Genomic DNA, 17,445 nt, shown 5'->3' with positions numbered 1-17,445 from the left:
AGCCAAACATGGTATGTACTCACTCATAAGTGGATACTAGATGTAAAGCAAAGGATAACCAGACTCCAACCCATAGCTCCAGGGAGGCTAGCTAGTAAGTAGGACCCTAGGAAGGGTGCATGGATGGCCCAATGATGGAGAAATGGATGACATCTACATGAGTGAACTGGGGGTGAGGGAGGTTAATGGAGGGCAAGGGACAGGGGATAAGAGCTTAGGGGCAACAGGGTGTGAGAGCAAGGAAAGAGATACCATGATAAATAAAGACACCATGGGAATAGGGAGAAGCAGAGTACTAGGAAGGTTCCCAGGAATCCACAAGGATGACTCCACCATAGTCTACTGGCAATGGTCAAAAGAGTGCCTGAGCTGGCTGAACACCCTAACTGTCATCATAGAACCCTCATCCAGTGACTGATGGAAGCAGATGCAGAGAACCATGGCTGCATCCCAGGCAGCGCTCCAGGAGTCCAATCTATGAGAGAGAGGAGGGATTCCATGAGCAAGGGATATTGAGACCATGACTGGAAAAAGTACAGAGACAACTAGCCAAACAAGTGGAAACATATGAACTGTGAACCAATAGCTGAGGAGCCCCCATGGTACTGGACTAGGCCCTCTGGATTAGCGAGACAGCTGTTTAGCTTAAACTGTATAGGGGGCTCCCAGGCAGTGGGAATGGGACCTGTCCCTAGTGCATGAGCCAGCTTTTTGGAGCCTACTGCCTATGGTGAGACACTTTGCACAGCCTTGGTGCAGGGAGGATGGGATTGGACCTGCCTCAACTGAATGTACCAGGCTCTGCTGACTCCCCATGGAAGACCTTGCCTTGGAGGAAGTGGGAATGGGGGGTGGGTTGTGGGGGGAGGCTATAGGGTGGGAGGGCAGGGGAATCTGTGGTTTGGTATGTAAAATGAATAGAAAAATCTCTTAATTAAAAAAGAAACAGAAATGCTTAACAATTGGTAAATATAAGATCATTTGTTTATTTTTGAAGTGCTGAGGATGGAACCCATGGCTTTGCAAATGCTAGGCAAGTGTTTTACCACTAAGCCACACCTGAGTCCCATTCTTATTTTCAAAATATCTTTTATTTGTGTAAATATCTTTAAAAAGATTGTTGGCTATCTAAAGAAAAGTCATTATGGTATATTTCAAGGTTCAAAACACATCTGATGAGCTGGAGAAATGGCTTAGCAATTAAGAGTACTTGCTTTTGCAGAGGACCTGGGTACAGTTCTCAGAACCACATCAGGTGGCTCACAACCACTTGTAACTCCAGTAACTCCAGTTCCAGGGGATCCAACATCTCCTGGACTCAGTGGACATTTGCAATTCAGGCACAAACAGAGAAAATAAAATAAATAAATCTTTATTAAAAGGTAACTTTCTTTCCTTCTTTCTCGTGTGTGTGTGTGTGTGTGTGTGTGTGTGTGTGTGTCTGTGTGTGTCTGTGTGTGTGTGTGTGTCTGTGTGTCTGCATGAAATACTGGACACTGAACCCAGGTTTCAGGCATGCTAAGCAAATATTCTTTTAGTGAGCTATGTTCCCAGCTTCATCTTTTCCTTTTGCAAAACTGAAACTTTACATCCATTAAACAACAAATCTCCATTCCTGCCTCCCCTAGTAGCCAGTATTCTGCTTTCTCTCTCTAGGAATTTGACAATACTAGTTACCTCATTTAAGTGTGATCATGACATTTGTCTTTTTGTCACTGACTTATTTCACTTGGCATAATGCCCTCAAGTTTCATCCATGCTATAGCATGTCAGAACTTCCTTAAAAAAACAAACAGAAATAGCATTCCATTGCATGGTCACGACACATTTTCTTTAGATATTGATGGATTTATAATGTAATGCTTGTTATCATTACTATCATTAGGGAAATGTAAAAAGTACAAGATACTACTCTAATTTATTTTAATGGCAAAAATGCAAAGGACTGTGTGAGCTGTGGCAAGGGTATAGAAAAAATGGGAACTCTTGTACATTGTTGGTAGAAGTGTCAAGTTAAACAATCATGTTGTAAAGGATTTAGCAGTTGGTAAAGTGCTTGCTATATGCACATGAGGACTCAAGTTTGTTCCCAGGACCCATGGGAAAAACCTGGACATGAGTGGTACATGCTTTTGATCAGGAGGCAGAGGCCTGGTCTACATACCGAGTTCCAGGCCATCCAGTACTACAGAGTGAGACCTCATTAAAAAAAACAAAGCAAAACAACAAACCTGGGCAAGGTGATAGATACATGCATGCAATCCCATTGCTGGGGAAGCAGAGATGGGAGGGAGGATCCCTATGGCTTGCTGCCTACCCAGTCTAGCTGAATCGCTATGTGAGCTCCAGGTTCAGTGACACATTATGTCTTAAAAAGTAAAGTGGAGAATGATTAAGAAAAATTTCATGTTAACCTCTGACCTATACACACAGAAAAAAAAAGTGTTAGATGTGTACTTATTTTATGATTCAGCCATTTTATTCCTACTCATTTGGCCACAACCAAAGAAAGCATGTAACTACACAAAGTGTTGTATGTGAAAGTTTAGAACCCGCTTTATTTAAAACAGTCCCAAATTGGGAACAACTGGAACATCCATCAACAAATGAAAGGAGGGCTAATGAGAAGGCTCAGTGGACAGAGGTGCTTGCCGCCAAGCTTGATGTCCTGAGTTCAATCCTCAGAACCCTCAAAGTGGAAGGAAAGAATTGGCTCAATTAGTCTTCTCCACACACATTCTGTGGCATGTGCACACACACACACTTGCAAAAAAAAAAAAAAAAAAAAAGCAGTGGTGGCGCACACCTGTAATCCCAGCACTCAGGAGGCAGAGGCAGGCAGATCTCTGTGAGTTCGAGGCCAGCCTGGTCTACAGAGCGAGATCCAGGAAAGGTGCAAAGCTACACAGAGAAACCCTGTCTCGAACCTGCCCTCCCCCCAAAAAAATGTCATCCAGCCATACAAGGGAGAAAAACTATCAATACACACAATAAAATGGTTGAATTGCAAGTGAGTTATCATGTGTGAAAGAAACCAGTCAATCATTATTAGTACCGTTATACAAGGCGGTGGCACATGCCTTTAATCCCAGTATTCAGGAGGCAGAGCCAGATGGATCTCTGTGAGTTCGAGGCCAGCCTGGTCTACAGAGCTAGTTCCAGGAAAGGTGCAAAGCTACACAGAGAAACCCTGTCTCAAAAAACAACAACAACAACAATAAAACACCTCTAAATAATACATAATTATTTTTGTGAGAGGAAGCAAATCCGTGAGATGAACATGGTAGGGCAAGTCTGTAACCCCAGCAGGCAGGAAGCTGAAGCCTGAGGATGGTGAGTTGGAGGCTAGCCTGGGCTACATAGCAAGAGCCTGAGCCCTGGTTGCCTGGGGTGAAGGCTAGGTAGGGAACACTAAAGAGGAATTTCACAGGAGCACTAGGAAATTTTTGAGGGTGATAGATTTGTTCAGTTTTGATTGTGGTGATGCTACAGTAGTATGTATGTGTTGTATGTAATCGTATGTTTTAAATATGTACATATCCTTATCCTAATCACACCTTAGTAAAAAACACACTAACTCCCAGAACCGTCTTTATTGTCCTTTCCCTGAAACCATGGCTCTTTCTTCTTACATAATCTTGAAAGCAGGGAAAAAGAAAATTGTTGACAGGGATTTATCTTTTCAAGTTAAAAAACAAAACAAAAGAGAAACAAGTAATTGCTTTTCTAAGATGACTTCCTATTCACTTATGGATTCCCATACAGTAGAAAGGCCTACCAAGCCTGTTACACATCCTTTCTGTTATGATGACATATGAAAAAGCAGCGTTAGGGCCCTGTGCTTCTGGGAAAATGGAGTAAATGTACTTTTCCCCAGTATCACTAAAAACACCCCAAATGCCTAGTTTTAGATGTAATATAAAATATGGAGAAGAGCAGAGCTATTGAGGACTATTGGATCTGGCTGTGGGTTTCCATGCCTTCCAGACTGGCCTTGGAGAAGCCAGCGCCCTAGAAAGAGCAGGCACAGACGGAAAACGTAAAAATAAAACAAAACCCAAAAGCAAAAACAAAAACAAAAAAACACGCCCTGCAAGAAAAGTCTGCATTTTCTATCTAAGACAGAAAACTGCACGATGATCGCTCTATTTCAGCCAAACACTACAGGAATTAAAAAAACCCAAAAACCTATGCAGCCCCACCCCTAAGCAAGAAAGGCCCGAGACTTGTAACAGGCGACGTTTCCAACACCCCTAGCCTTGTGGAGGTGTGGGGGGGGGCAGGATTCACGGCGTTGTAGCCCGCAGGGAGGTTAAAGAAGCCTCCTATTCCTTGGCTCCACGGAAACAGCCCGGACTTTCCCCTCCGCCCAGGACCGTGGCGCCCCGCCCCCGCTGACGTCACCCAACCCAGAGTCTGAACTTTCACCCCGCTCGCAGCGCTGACGAGTTCCCCTCTCCCACAACATTACTGAAGGCAATGTCGAGGCGCCGCGCCGGAGCACCGCGACTGGCGGTTGGCGGCAGAGGCCTACTGTGGAGCCAGCATCCCATCCCGCCCCGCCCCGCCCCGCCCCGCCCCGCAGTCACACGCAGTCCCGGAGCGCAGGCGCAGGTGCAGGCGCGCGCGTGCGCACACGTCAGCAAACGCTGATTGCAGAATCTGAAACTTAACCCTTCCCTTCCCTTAGCCTGGTAGTTTAAGCAGCATCTGTGGAGACTTGCTAAATCATAGTATTGACTAATATAAGGTCAATTAAAAAAAATTACTCTCCATACTAAGAATCGGGGAGTTCTCATCTTGAGTAGGACTCGACAATTCACTAAGATGACAGAATTGTTAGAATTAACTAACAAGAATTTGAAAGCAGCTGTCATTTAAAAAAATGCATTGGCAAACGATAAACATACTTGTTTGAAATAAATGGGGAGGAAAGTCTAAAAAAAAATGCAGTTTTTAGAACTGAAAAGCATACAGATAAAAATAATTAGACTCAATAGCAGAATCTAAAGGGCTGGGGAGAGAATCAGAATATGGGGTTAGAATATAATTTACTCTGTTTAAATAAGGAGAGAAAATAGACTGAGGAAAAAAACAGATCTTCGGGGACATGGGAGAAAATATTTTTAAAATCTAGTTTTTTGATCATGAGAGTTTCAGGAAGAAAGAAGATGGAACCAAAATAGTAGTCAAAGAATTAATGTCTAAAATTTTCTGAATTTGGTAAAAGGCAAACCTACAGATTTAAGAACCTGAGGGAGCTGGCAGTGGTGGTGCACATCTTTAATTCCAGCACTCAGGAGACAGAGGCAGGCAGTTTGAGGCCAGCCTGGTCTATAAAGTGAGTTTCAGGACAGCCAGAGCTGTTGCACATAGAGAAACCCTGTCTCAAAAAAGAAAAACAATAAACAAACAAAAATGAACCTGAGGGATTTTTTTTTTTTTTTTTTTTTTTGGTTTTTCGAGACAGAGTTTCTCTGTGTAACCTTGTCTGGAACTTGCTCTGTTGATTAGGTTGGTCTCAAACTCATAGAGATCCTCCTGCCTCTGCATGGACCACTGCCTGGCACACCTGAGGAAAATTAAATTAAGCAGGATAAACAACAACAAAAATCTGTGATTTATCAGAGCCAAACTTGTGAAAATTAAGACAAAATAGTATAAGCATCCAGAGATAACTTGTTATCTATAGAGGAAAAGTATTAGAAAGCAAAGACAGTAGAAGACTGCCATGTTTTTCAAGTGCTGAAAAGAAATTTAGTCAGGCATGGTCAGTCTCGTGTGTAATCCCACAATTGGCAGTCTGAGGCAGGAGGCTCTCAAGTCAGAAGCAACCTGGGCTACATGGTGAGACCCTGCATGAAAACAAGAACAAAGACAGCGCCTTATGCAGAATTATACAGTGACTATGCAAACATAGTCTTCAGAATTATACAGTGACTATGCAAACATAGTCTTCAGAATTATACAGCGACTATGCAAACATAGTCTTCAGGAATGAAAGGGAAAGCGAGATATCTTCTCCCATGACAAAACCCAAAATATTGAAGAGAATTTGCTGCTGACATATACAGCCTAATGAATGTCTGAAGAAAAGTTTTTTCACACACACACACACACCAAAACAAACAAACAAACAAACAAACAAACAAAAAAACCCTGGTAGGTCTCAGTGGTAGAGCACTTTTCTCAGACACATACCACCCTGGGTTTGATTTCCCAGCATAGCAAATAATAACCAAATAACCATGATAATCTTGATAAACATAAATGACAGGAGAGGTCTTAGTCCATCAGGAAGGAAGGACAAATGATAGAGTAAAAGGGAGGGTAAGTACAATCGACATTTTTTTTTCTCTTCTTGGACTTTCTAAATCATGTTTGACGGCTAAAGCAATAATTATAGTACTGGCTTTTGTAGTTCTTATATGTAGAGGAAATCTTTAACACAATTATATTATAAATGGAGGAAGGTTGAGTTCTAAAAAGAGGTAAGATTTCTACACTTCATTCAAACTGTTAAAATGGGGATTCCAGTAGACTAACTTGTGTATATAAAATGTAATACTTAGATATTAAAAGTACCAGGCAACAATATACCCAGCAGGGCACATTGGCATGAACTTGTAGTCCCAGCTGCTCATGAAGCTGCATCAGGAAAATCACTTGAACCTGGAGTTTAGGAGACACGTCCGTTTCTTGTGAAAAAGAGGTAGCTAGAGGAAGAATAAGAACCAAGAGAAACAGAACAGGCATTGTGGGATACGTGTGTAATCCCACCTCTTGGGAAGTAGAGCCAGGAGGATCAGATGCTCAAGGTCATCCTTGGCTACATCATGAGTTTAAGGCTACACGAAACCCTATCTGAAACAAAGGAACAAACAAACAAAATATATCCAAAGAACACTATAGATAAATCAACATGGGATTACAAAATTTCTTCTAAGAAATGCAGGTAAAAGAGCAAATAAGAGAGTGATGGAGGTGAGGGGGTCAGAGGTAACCCTTTTGTCAACTAGAGCACAGTCTATCCCGTGCTTTGGTATGCATCAGAAATGTCTCTTCTTCCACAGAGCTTTGTATTGGCCAATTGGTTCCCAGCAGGACTGTTTACACTAGTACTCAAGGAAGGGCTCTTCTCCAATCCTCCACCACACCAGAAGGGGTTCCTTGCCAAGGCGTGGGCTCATCTAACTTGAGCACCGTAAGGGATCCCTGCCAGGGCAGCATGGCACTTCTGTTTTCTGACTACAAAAGCCCAGAGTACCACTGTGTGTGTGTGCCCTACAGTGCTGGAATGAAAATGGCTTTGAAAAGAGCCTGATACAACTGGCAAGGGCTAGCGGCAAACTCAATACATTTGGAGCTCTGCCCTGTTCCAAATCAGGCGATCTTGGCAAACTCTCCCTTCTAGATATAAAGACCCGTTTTAGCAGGCATCTTCGCTCTTTGAGCCACTCAGAAGAAAATGTAAACTGAACCCTGGAGGAGATCAACTGCCTGTTCATGCTGTGGACGACAGGGAATCTGGTACTTCTTGCTAGGAGGTGAGCCCCAAATCTAGTAGAAGACCACCTTCTATGACCCATTGGCCCTTTGTTTCTGGCTTTTCCAATCCTTGATCTCCCAGAAGAATACTTCTAAAAGCTTTCCACAAAGTTATTTATAAGTTTTATACTTTTGAAAAAGGAAAAAGAAGATGGCACTTCCTGCCAAGCCTGAAAACCTGAGGTTGGATCCCCCAACTCCACGTGGTGGAAGGAGAGAACTGACTCTCACAAGTTGTCCATTGACCTCCATATTCATGCCTTCGTGCATGTGCCCCACCCCAAAATAAACAATCGAAAAGTTGTTTAAAAGCAAGAAAAGAAAAGGTAGCCAGACAGGCTCTTAGCACAAGACAAGCCATTCATTATTCCAAATGCCATTTTAATCAGGTGGACACAAAGGCACCTCAATACTTACAATAGTGGCACTGTTACGGTCAAATGTTAAAATCGCTTTCATAAAACAAAAAAGAAGCCAACTGGGTGTGGCTGCTCATACCGGTAATCCTAGAACTCAGTAGGCAGAGGCAGGAGAATCACTACAAATTAGAGGCCAGCCTGATCAATATAGCAAGTTTCAGACCAGCAATGGTTATATAAGGAGGGAGAGGCTGTCTTAAAACAAAAGTAAACCAATTCAAAAGAATAATACAGCTACTCTCTCTCTACAGACACAATATAGAAATGACCAAATAGAGAAGATTCACGGAGCGGTGGTGGAGCACGCCTTTAATCCCAGCACTCAGGAGGCAGAGTCAGGCGGATCTCTGTGAGTTCAAGGCCAGCCTGGGCTACAGAATGAGTTCCAGGAAAGACACAAAGCTACACAGAGAAACCCTGTCTTGAAAAACCGAGAGAGAGAGAGAGAGAGAGAGAGAGAGAGAACCCTGTCTTGAAAAAACAAAGAGAAAGAGAGAAGATTCATAGAAAATTGATATTTCTGCAATATAAAGTTTTCCAGTCCGGCTTCCCTAGCATTTGTCTTGAGAATATTAACATTATTTTATAACTTCCTGTAGAAGGTTTACACTCTTATAGTAGATTTTATTTTACGTATTTGGTAGCTTTTATTGTCACTGAAAATGATTTCTCTTGGAATTTCATTTCTCCATTATTTTTTGATGGAGTATAAAAACACAGCTGATTTTGAATATTGACATGTTCCCCTTGGCCCTTGCCAACCTTTTGCATCCAAGAGTTTCCACACGGGCATCATTACTTCCTTGCTAGGCACAGAGGATACGTTCTTGCCCTGTCTGCTGGCTAGGAACTACATTCCAATGCTCACGAGCTTGTCTGATTTTGTTTTCAAAGCTTTTGATGGTTTTTTATTTTCCACAACACATGATACTTGTGGTGTCATCTGAAGGAAACCCATGTCTCATTTGGAGCTTTCGAAGAATGGTTTTTCTAATCATGAATGGATGTATCAGATGTTTTTAATGAATTTTATAAAAGTCATCATTTAAGGCTTTTTATTCTATTAATGCAGTGAAGAGCCTTTATTTTCAAATTGTTCAGCAGTTCTGCATTTCTGACATAAACATATCCTTTCATATAAAAATAAAAGGCAGTCTTTGCCAGCTCTTTCCAGACTGTCATGATGACTCATGGTGGCAGCCCTCTAGAGCTTTGCATATTTTTGATATTATGTGCTGGAATTTTGTGGAAAAGGCCTTCTTTAGGAGCTAGTAGCCTGAATCAGAAAGATCTTTAAAAGCTTTACCAGGTTGTTTGCTGCATAAGTGCAGGTATGTCTGTCTGTGCAATTTAAAATCAGATCCACAATTATCCAGCCTTTCCTTTCCTTTCCTTTCCTTTCCTTTCCTTTTCTTTCCTCCCTCCCTCCCTCCCTCCCCCCTTTCTTTCCTTTCCCTTTCCCTCCCTCCCTCTCTCTCTCTCTCTCTCTCTCTCTCTCTCTCTCTCTCTCTCTCTCTTTCTCTCTCTTTCTCTCTCTGTTGGTTTGTTGAGAAAGGGTTTCTCTGTGTAACAGTTCTGGCTGTCCTGAAACTCACTCTGCAGACCAGGATGGCCTCAAACTCACAGAGATCCTCCTGCCTCTGTCTCCTGAGTGCTGGGATTAAAGGTGTGCACTACCACCGCCTAGCTATCCAGCCTTTTCTAATGAATATAGTTTTAATTTGTTTTTCTCACGCACTGCTACACACATATAACAAAGCACACACATAAACATACATAGAATCTCTATAATCTATATGATATTCTCTCTTCCTGATATTGTTTTTAATCTTCTTTAATTTTCTCCTTGATCAATCTACCTAGAGGTTTATCCATGTTATTGACAGTTTCAAAGAGCCAGCTTTAGGTTTCTTGATCTTTTTGTTGTTTGTCCATTTTCTATTTTTTATTATTGTGTATATAATGCATGGAGAGGACACACACATACAGAGTTAGTTCTCTCCTTCCACCTTCACATGGCTTTTAGCAGTTGAACTCAGGTCATCAGGCTTGTGCCAAAAGCACCTCTACCCACTGAACCATCTTGTCAGCCCCGATTTTCTATTTTATTGCTTTCAGCTGCCATCCTTACTTTCTTCTTGGCTTCTAAACTCCAGATTTAATGTGTTCTTAGTCTAGCTTTTTACTTGTATAAATTTTTTGAGATTCTCATATAATTACATCATTCCCCCCTTCCCTTTTCTCCCTTCAATTACTCACTCCCATGTAGTCCCCCACCCCTGCCTTTTCAAATTCATGGCCTCCTTTTCGTTAATTATTGTTACGTACATTTGGTATTGGAATACCAATTGCTGTGCTAGCCCGTGAGGAAGACTCTCCCTTCTCAGCATTCCTTAGTTGCCGGGAGTTCTTTGTGTAGGCTTGAGGCCTCCTGGGCTTTCCCCATCCACTTTCTTTACTTACTTATTTATTTATCTATTTATTTATTTTTGGAGCTGAGGACCGAACCCAGGGCCTTGCGTTTGCTAGGCAAGCACTCTACCACTGAGCTAAACCCCCAACCCCCGCCCCATCCACTTTAGTCCCAGCCTCACAATTGGATTTGTGTGTGTTGATGTGTGGTATGTATGAGTATTGGTGGGCATGTGTAGAGGCCAGAGGTTGACATGAGAATGCCTTTAATCAATCACTTTTCCACCTTGTTCATTTAATGTAGTTGACTGATTAAAAGAAGTTCTCTCACTATGTAACCCTGGCAGGCCTAGAACTCATTATGTAAACCAGGCTGACCCAACACTCCTCCTGCCTCAGCTGAGACTAAAGGCCTATGCATCTTTTTTTTTTTTTTTGAGGCAGGATCCACTGAACCAGGAGCTCGCTGTCTCCACCCCTCATCCCTGCAGTTGCAAACTGGTCAGGTCCAGCTTTGCAGGCTCTCACGTTAAGGGTCTGAACTTAGCCCTTTCCGTTTATGCAGCAAGCACTTTACCCACTGAGCTACCTCCCCAGGCCAACACTCCTGTGTTTTTGAAGGCTGTGTTTTCCGAGGAGAGACTTCCAAGACACGTTTACTCTCTTTCAGCTCATTAAAGGGCTTCTTTTAATGCCTTTCGTGGCTAGAGAAGTCTACAGTGACTCTTGGCTTTGGTCACCTGTGTGCAATGTACCTTTCTTTCTGTGTGCCTTTTCAGATTGCCTTTTATCAGTGGCTTTCAGCACCGGATGTGTCTTGAGTTTTATGTTGTTATTCATCTTGCAATTTAGATGAGTGGCTTTATGGGAGTTTTACAGTCAAATTTGGAAAGTGTGTAATGTACATTATATTGGTAAATAGTCGTGCTGTTTGTGCTCACTGAGAAGCTGGCTCTAGAAGCAACCCTCAACCCTCATTTCAGACCCAAGCATGTTTATCTCAGTGTCCTCCAAAGCGAATTGTCTGAGCACAGGCTGTCCGCCCTAACTGTGTGACAGGGGGGGAAGAGAATAGCAAAACAGCCCAGGAGTAAAAACAGCAGGACCTTGAGAACAGCTACATTTCCTACAGAAGTTACTGTTTTTTTATGGTATAAAATTGCCTGCAGTGGGCAAGAGAGGCCAGAGCTCAAATGTGGGAAGCGCATCCATGGAGGGAAAGCTCAATTGGAAACTCCAGCTGACTGTCTCAGCTGCCCCAGTTGGTTTATGCTAGATGTTGTGAGCATCTGATTTGCTGATGTTATCTCTATGTTACTTTTAGTTCTCATTTGGAAGCCTCATTCAAGGGGGACACTCTACTCTGCCTAGGAATCTCTCTTGTCTGAAACTCTAGCTGACTGGTGAGTGTTTTGAGTACCTGGGTTGACAATATTCTGTATCTATCAATACGTCTGTCTTTCACTTGCTATTCATTCTTTTACTTTGGCTTGCTATATACTTAATAAACTCACACATTTAAAGTAGCACTGGGCAGTGACAGTGCACACCTTTAATCTCAGCACTCAGGAGGTGGAGTGGGTCTCTGAGTTCGAGGCCAGGACTGTTACATAGGGAATCCCTATCTCAAAAAACCAAAACAAACAAAAAACTAAAACAAACAAAAATCCACAAGTAGATCATAGATCATTTTCTGAACCTTACAGAATATTTTGGGCTATTTCTTTATTTTATTTTATTGGTTTTTGGTTTTTTTGAGACAAGGTTTCTCTGTGTAACTGCCCTAGCTGTCCTGGAACTCATGTTGTAGACCAGGCTGGCCTGGAACTCAGAGAGACTCTCAAATGCTGAGATTAAAGGCATGCGCTGCCACCACCCAGCTTTCTTCAAATACTTTTGTGTGCCCAGCTTTTCTTCTCTCTTGGGATTCTAATTGCACATACACAAACTTCTTGATACTGTCATTGAGGGTCTGTGTATTGTTTTGTAGGCTTTTCCCTCACCATGCTTTATTTTAGATACTTTCTGTTTAAGATCTCTGGTGGTGTGGGCTGGGGAGGTGATTCCATCAGTAACATGTTTGCCATGCAAGTATGAGAACCTGAGATGGATCCCCAGCATCCATGGAAAAGCTAGGCATGGTGGCATGTGTCTGTAACCCCAGTGTTGGGAAGGTAGAGACCAGAGGATCGCTGGAGCTTGTTGGCTAGCCATTGTAGCCAAACTTATGAACTCCAGGTAAGTGAAAGACCCTGTCTCAAAAACAGGAGTGGATGCTATTGCAAAAACAACCAAAAGAGATTAATAGCAAATTAGGAGCCAGGTATTTGCTCTTAATCTCATCCAGAGATATTGCAAATTCAGGTATTATAGTTTTCCTACTTAGAATTTCCATTTGGTTATGTTTGCATAGCAACTATTCTTTTACTATACCTCCTCTTTTTTAATTCATTGAGAATATTTAGAATGGATGTTCTTTGCTTGATGAGTTGTGCCCTGTGGATGTGAAGGCCAAGGGAAATTTCTGGAACTTATAGAATCTTCCTATCATCTTATTATATTAACCCACAGATTTTCTTTCATAGGTAATTGCCCTGAACTACAGTGAGGGTGACAGTCTGTCAGTGTTCTATATTGTCTATCTATTTAATGATATATTCATAATCCAGTAAACTCACTGTTTATTTTGGAGTGCCATTTTGCTCTCCTGTTCTAAGTACTAGTAGGCAAAGTTTAATAGTACAATGAAAACAAAACACAAACACATAACTGGTATCACATTTGGTCACATTATGGGTAAAACTAGAATTATTCATAACATCCATTTCACCAAAGATTACACTTGTTATACATGTAACAGCTGCCCAGGTTGTTGTCACAGAATGGAGCTTGTGTGTGGAGAGAGCTTACCTACAACTCACGAGTGTGGTTTCAAGAAGTTCTCTAAACAACGCTGAAGCCTTTGTTGATGAAGTAAAGATAAAGCATTGTGCCAGAGACAAATTAATGATTGGACAATCCTTAATGCAAGTATGAGGAAGTCATTTGGAATTGTATATTATAAAACATACTAATAGATAAAGGATTGAGTTAAAACATAAAAGATGATTAGTTTTCCATCTTGGGTGCATGAGTGACTCCTTTATCTGTTGGTAAATTTAGTGATACTTTAAGAGACTTTTGCTTTATCTGTATGATAACACCATAACTTTTGACACATTTCTCAAGGAAGAAATTATATTTCACTATTCTTAATCATGTAATTGTGGGAGTGGGTTGCTGGCAAGACATAGTTGTATGAATGAAGACTGTTGCTGCCTTATCTGCATTTCTCACCTCCAGTTTTGCAAATGCAAAAATAAAGACTCTTCTATGAAAACTGGGGCAAGGTACCATGGGGCATTTTAACAGATTGTTGGCAATGAAATGAGTGTTTTGCATTAACTATTAAAAATTCAGGTATAAGGTTTAAAATTATTTGGCATTTTACTGTGTGGAATAGAAGCTTTCCCTCAGTGCATTTTTTATATTTTTGACAATCACCATTTTTGATTACCAGTCAGATGATAAATAAATGTATTATATAGGAGATTGAAAATAATTTGAAACTATTTAAGGAATAATTTAATGGATCATAACATTAGACCTTCGAGACTCTTGGTCTGCTGGAAAAAATAGATGTTACTAAAAATATTTAACCATGCTCATTCACGATGATGATGATGATGATGATTATTCTAAAATAATTATATATTTTTAAGTTTATAATTTGATTGTCTACTTTTATCAAAAAGAGTATAATGACGTTGTGATGGGTCTAGAGTCCAAGTTCTGGGTTCATAATTGTGTTCCTGACACTCATTAACTATGACATTTTGGGCAAGCTTCATAATCCACCTAACTCACCTTAACCTCTACAACTGGATCTAGCACTGGGGCCTAGGAATTTTTTCAAAAGTGTATATTCTTGATTCCAACTACCAAAATTAGAGCTTCTGGGGCCAGGCCACACATGCTGGGCTTTCACAAGCCTTGTCTCCTGATGTTGTTTGTTTTTGCTCTTTTGGGGGGCCCACCACCCAGTTCTCAAACAAATCACACATGGAGTCTTATTCTTAATTATGAATGTCTGATCTTAGCTTGGCTTGTTTTGTTTTGTTTTGTTTTGCCAGCATTTCTTATCTTTAAATTATCCCATCTACCTTTTGCCTCTGGGCTTTTACCATTCTCTTACTTCTGGAAATCTTACTCTTACTTCATGGCTTGCTGTGTATGTAGCTGGATGGCTGGCCCCTGGAGTCCTTCTCTGGCTGGTTCTTTTTCACTCTCATATTTCTCCTATATATTCTGTCTGCCTGTCAGCCCTGCCTATCCTTTCTCCTGCCTAGCTATTGGCCATTCAGCTCTTTATTAGACCATCAGGTATTTTAGACAGGCACAGTAACACAGCTTCACAGAGTTAAACAATGCAACAACATAAACAAAAGTGACACATCTTAAGATAATATTCCCCGACAGTTTCCTGAACAACACTCAAGTTTGAGTGTGTGTGGTATATGGGTATCTGCGAATGTATACCAGGCGTCTTCCCCTGTTGCTCTCTACCTTGTGTGGAAGCAAGCTTGAGAACCACTGGTCTCAGCCACAGTCATGCTTCCCCATGACCTGCTAATCCCTCCCCTCTTTCTCTTTGGTTTTTTGAGAGAAGGTTTTTCTGTGTAGTCCTGGCTGTCCTGGAACTCAGTCTATAGATCAGGCTGGCTTGAAATCACAGAGATCTGCCTGCCTCTGCTTCCCAAGTACTGGGATTTCCACCACCACCTGGCAACCTGCTAATCTCTTAAGAAAGTGTATGCTGACTAGTTTCTTGTTTGGTTGATGTATTTTTGTGGAGTGTTTTTTGTTTTTGTATTTTTTGTTTGTTTGTCTGTCAACTTGAGCCAAGCTAGAGTCATCTGGGAAGAGGGAATTTCAACTGAGAAAAATGTTTCCATCAGATTGGCCTGTGCACAAGTCTGGGGGGGAGGGGATTGCAGGCATGTTCTTGATTAATGACTAGTATGGGAAGGCCTGGCTCACTAAGGGCAGTGTTATCCAGGGTTCTATAAGGGTTCTATAAGAAAGCAGACTAAACAAGCTATGGGAGCCAGCCAGTAAGCAGCATGATTTCATGGCCTGCCCTGCCTTGAGGTCCTGCCTTGACTTCCAACAATGATGGACTGTGATGGAGACATAAAAGCCAGACAAGAGCCCGAGCAAGAGTGGCAATATGGAGGAGGCGTCCCACAGCTGCCCTGGGCCAACAGTGCCCAGGTGGGCCGAGGAGCTTCGTGCCAGGGATGCCCCCAACCAGAGGCTTTGCATGTAGGGCACTGGCACTGCCGTGGAGGAAATCAAGGAGAAAATGAAGACGGTGAAACACAGAATCTTGGTGCTGTCTGGGAAAGGTAGTGTTGGGAAAAGCATGTTCAGTGCCCACCTCGCCCACAGCCTGGCAGAAGATGGAGACATGCAGGTTGCCCTTTTGGACATCAATATCTGTGGGCCATCGATTCCCAAGATCATGGGCTTGGAAGGAGAGCAGGTTCACCAGAGTGGCTCTGGCTGGTCTCCAGTGTACGTGGAGGACAACCTGGGGATAATGTCTGTGGGTTTCCTGCTCAGCAGCCCTGATGATGCTGCCATCTGGAGGGGACCAAAGAAAAATGGCATGATCAAGCAATTCCTCTGTGATGTAGACTAGGGAGATGTCGATTACCTCATCGTAGATACCCCACCCGGCACCTCCAATGAACACCTCTCTGTCGTCCAGTATCTGGCTGCAGCACACACTGATGGGGCAGTGATCCTCACCACCCCTCAGGAGGTGGCCCTTCAGGATGTCTGGAAAGAGACAAGCTTCTGCCACATTATTGGTGTGGTGGAGAACATGAGCGGCTTCATTTGCCCCAAGTGCAAAAAAAGAGTCTCAGATCTTCCCTCCCACAATGGGGGGTGCAGAGGCCATGTGCCAGGACCTGAAGATCCACTCATGGATAAGAGCTATGACAAAGGGCAGTCTTTCTTTGTTGAAGCCCCAGATTCACTAACCACAGCAGCCTACAGAATAAATTCAAAGAATCTAAGAGTTTTGTAGGTCTCGTTAGTCACGTAATGAGAACCTCATCAGTCCCTGAAGGGCACAGAACCAAGTGCCACCTGCTCCTAGCCACAGAACCTGCAAGCACAGGTCCAGCCACATCTGGTCAGCAGAGGACAGGTGGGGCCATGGCCAACAGATGCTGACAGGATTTGATGTCACTTCCTTAAGACACTTAATCACCTATCTGTCTGCTTCCAGATCAAAGGTATAGGTACTGTGCATACAGGTGCCATTCATTGTAAAATAAAACTGCCTCCTTGAATCAGTTAAAAAAAAAAAAAGCCAAACAAATCCTTTCTTCTCCCAAGTTTGGTTTGTTCGGTGTTTACTGCAGCAACAGAAGCTAGAAAGAAATCTAACTGTAACAAGCTGAGTAGAGCTGACATACTTGCTTCTTCCTTCCCTAATTTTCTTCCTCCCTCTTTCTTTTGAATATTCACATTTTGTGTGTTTTGTCTTTTGTTTGTTTGTTTTTCCAGACAGGGTTTCTCTGTGTAGCCCTGGCTGTACCAGAACTTGTTTTGAGGAGCAGAGGCTGGCTTCTAACTCACAGAGATCCTCCTGTCTCTGCCTTCTGACTGGCTTGGATATTCACTTTTAAAACACATATGGATATGTAAGTTTTAATTTTAATTAATTATTTTGAGGTGCTGGGTAATCAAACCCAGGGCCAACTGTTCTACCACCTGGCCGCACCGTTGGCCTCGTGTTTTTAATTCTTCACAGTTACATAATACCTGTATGCTTTTACTGAGGAACAATATGGTTTTTCAGTAATACACAGTCAGTGTACAATGATCAGATTCAGGATTATTGGCTTCCTCACCTCAGACATTTAGTGTTTCATTGTGTTAGGAACATTCAAAATCTTTTCTTCCTCACCAACTGCATGCACCCTTGTACCTATGAGCCATCCTTTCTCTG

At 42.2% G+C, this 17,445-nt stretch overlaps 1 pseudogene; it reads left to right on the top strand.

Annotated features, from left to right (window-relative positions):
* The first annotated feature begins 15,648 nt into the window (after positions 1-15,648).
* LOC118574544 lies at positions 15,649-16,555 on the top strand (annotated as a pseudogene).
* The last annotated feature ends 890 nt before the right edge of the window (positions 16,556-17,445 follow it).

The sequence above is a fragment of the Onychomys torridus genome, chromosome X, assembly GCF_903995425.1.
Source record: "Onychomys torridus chromosome X, mOncTor1.1, whole genome shotgun sequence".
In the NCBI taxonomy this organism is placed as follows: Eukaryota; Metazoa; Chordata; class Mammalia; order Rodentia; family Cricetidae; genus Onychomys; species Onychomys torridus.
Note: the sequence above shows the minus strand (reverse complement) of the source record. Positions and strands in the feature narration are given on the sequence as shown.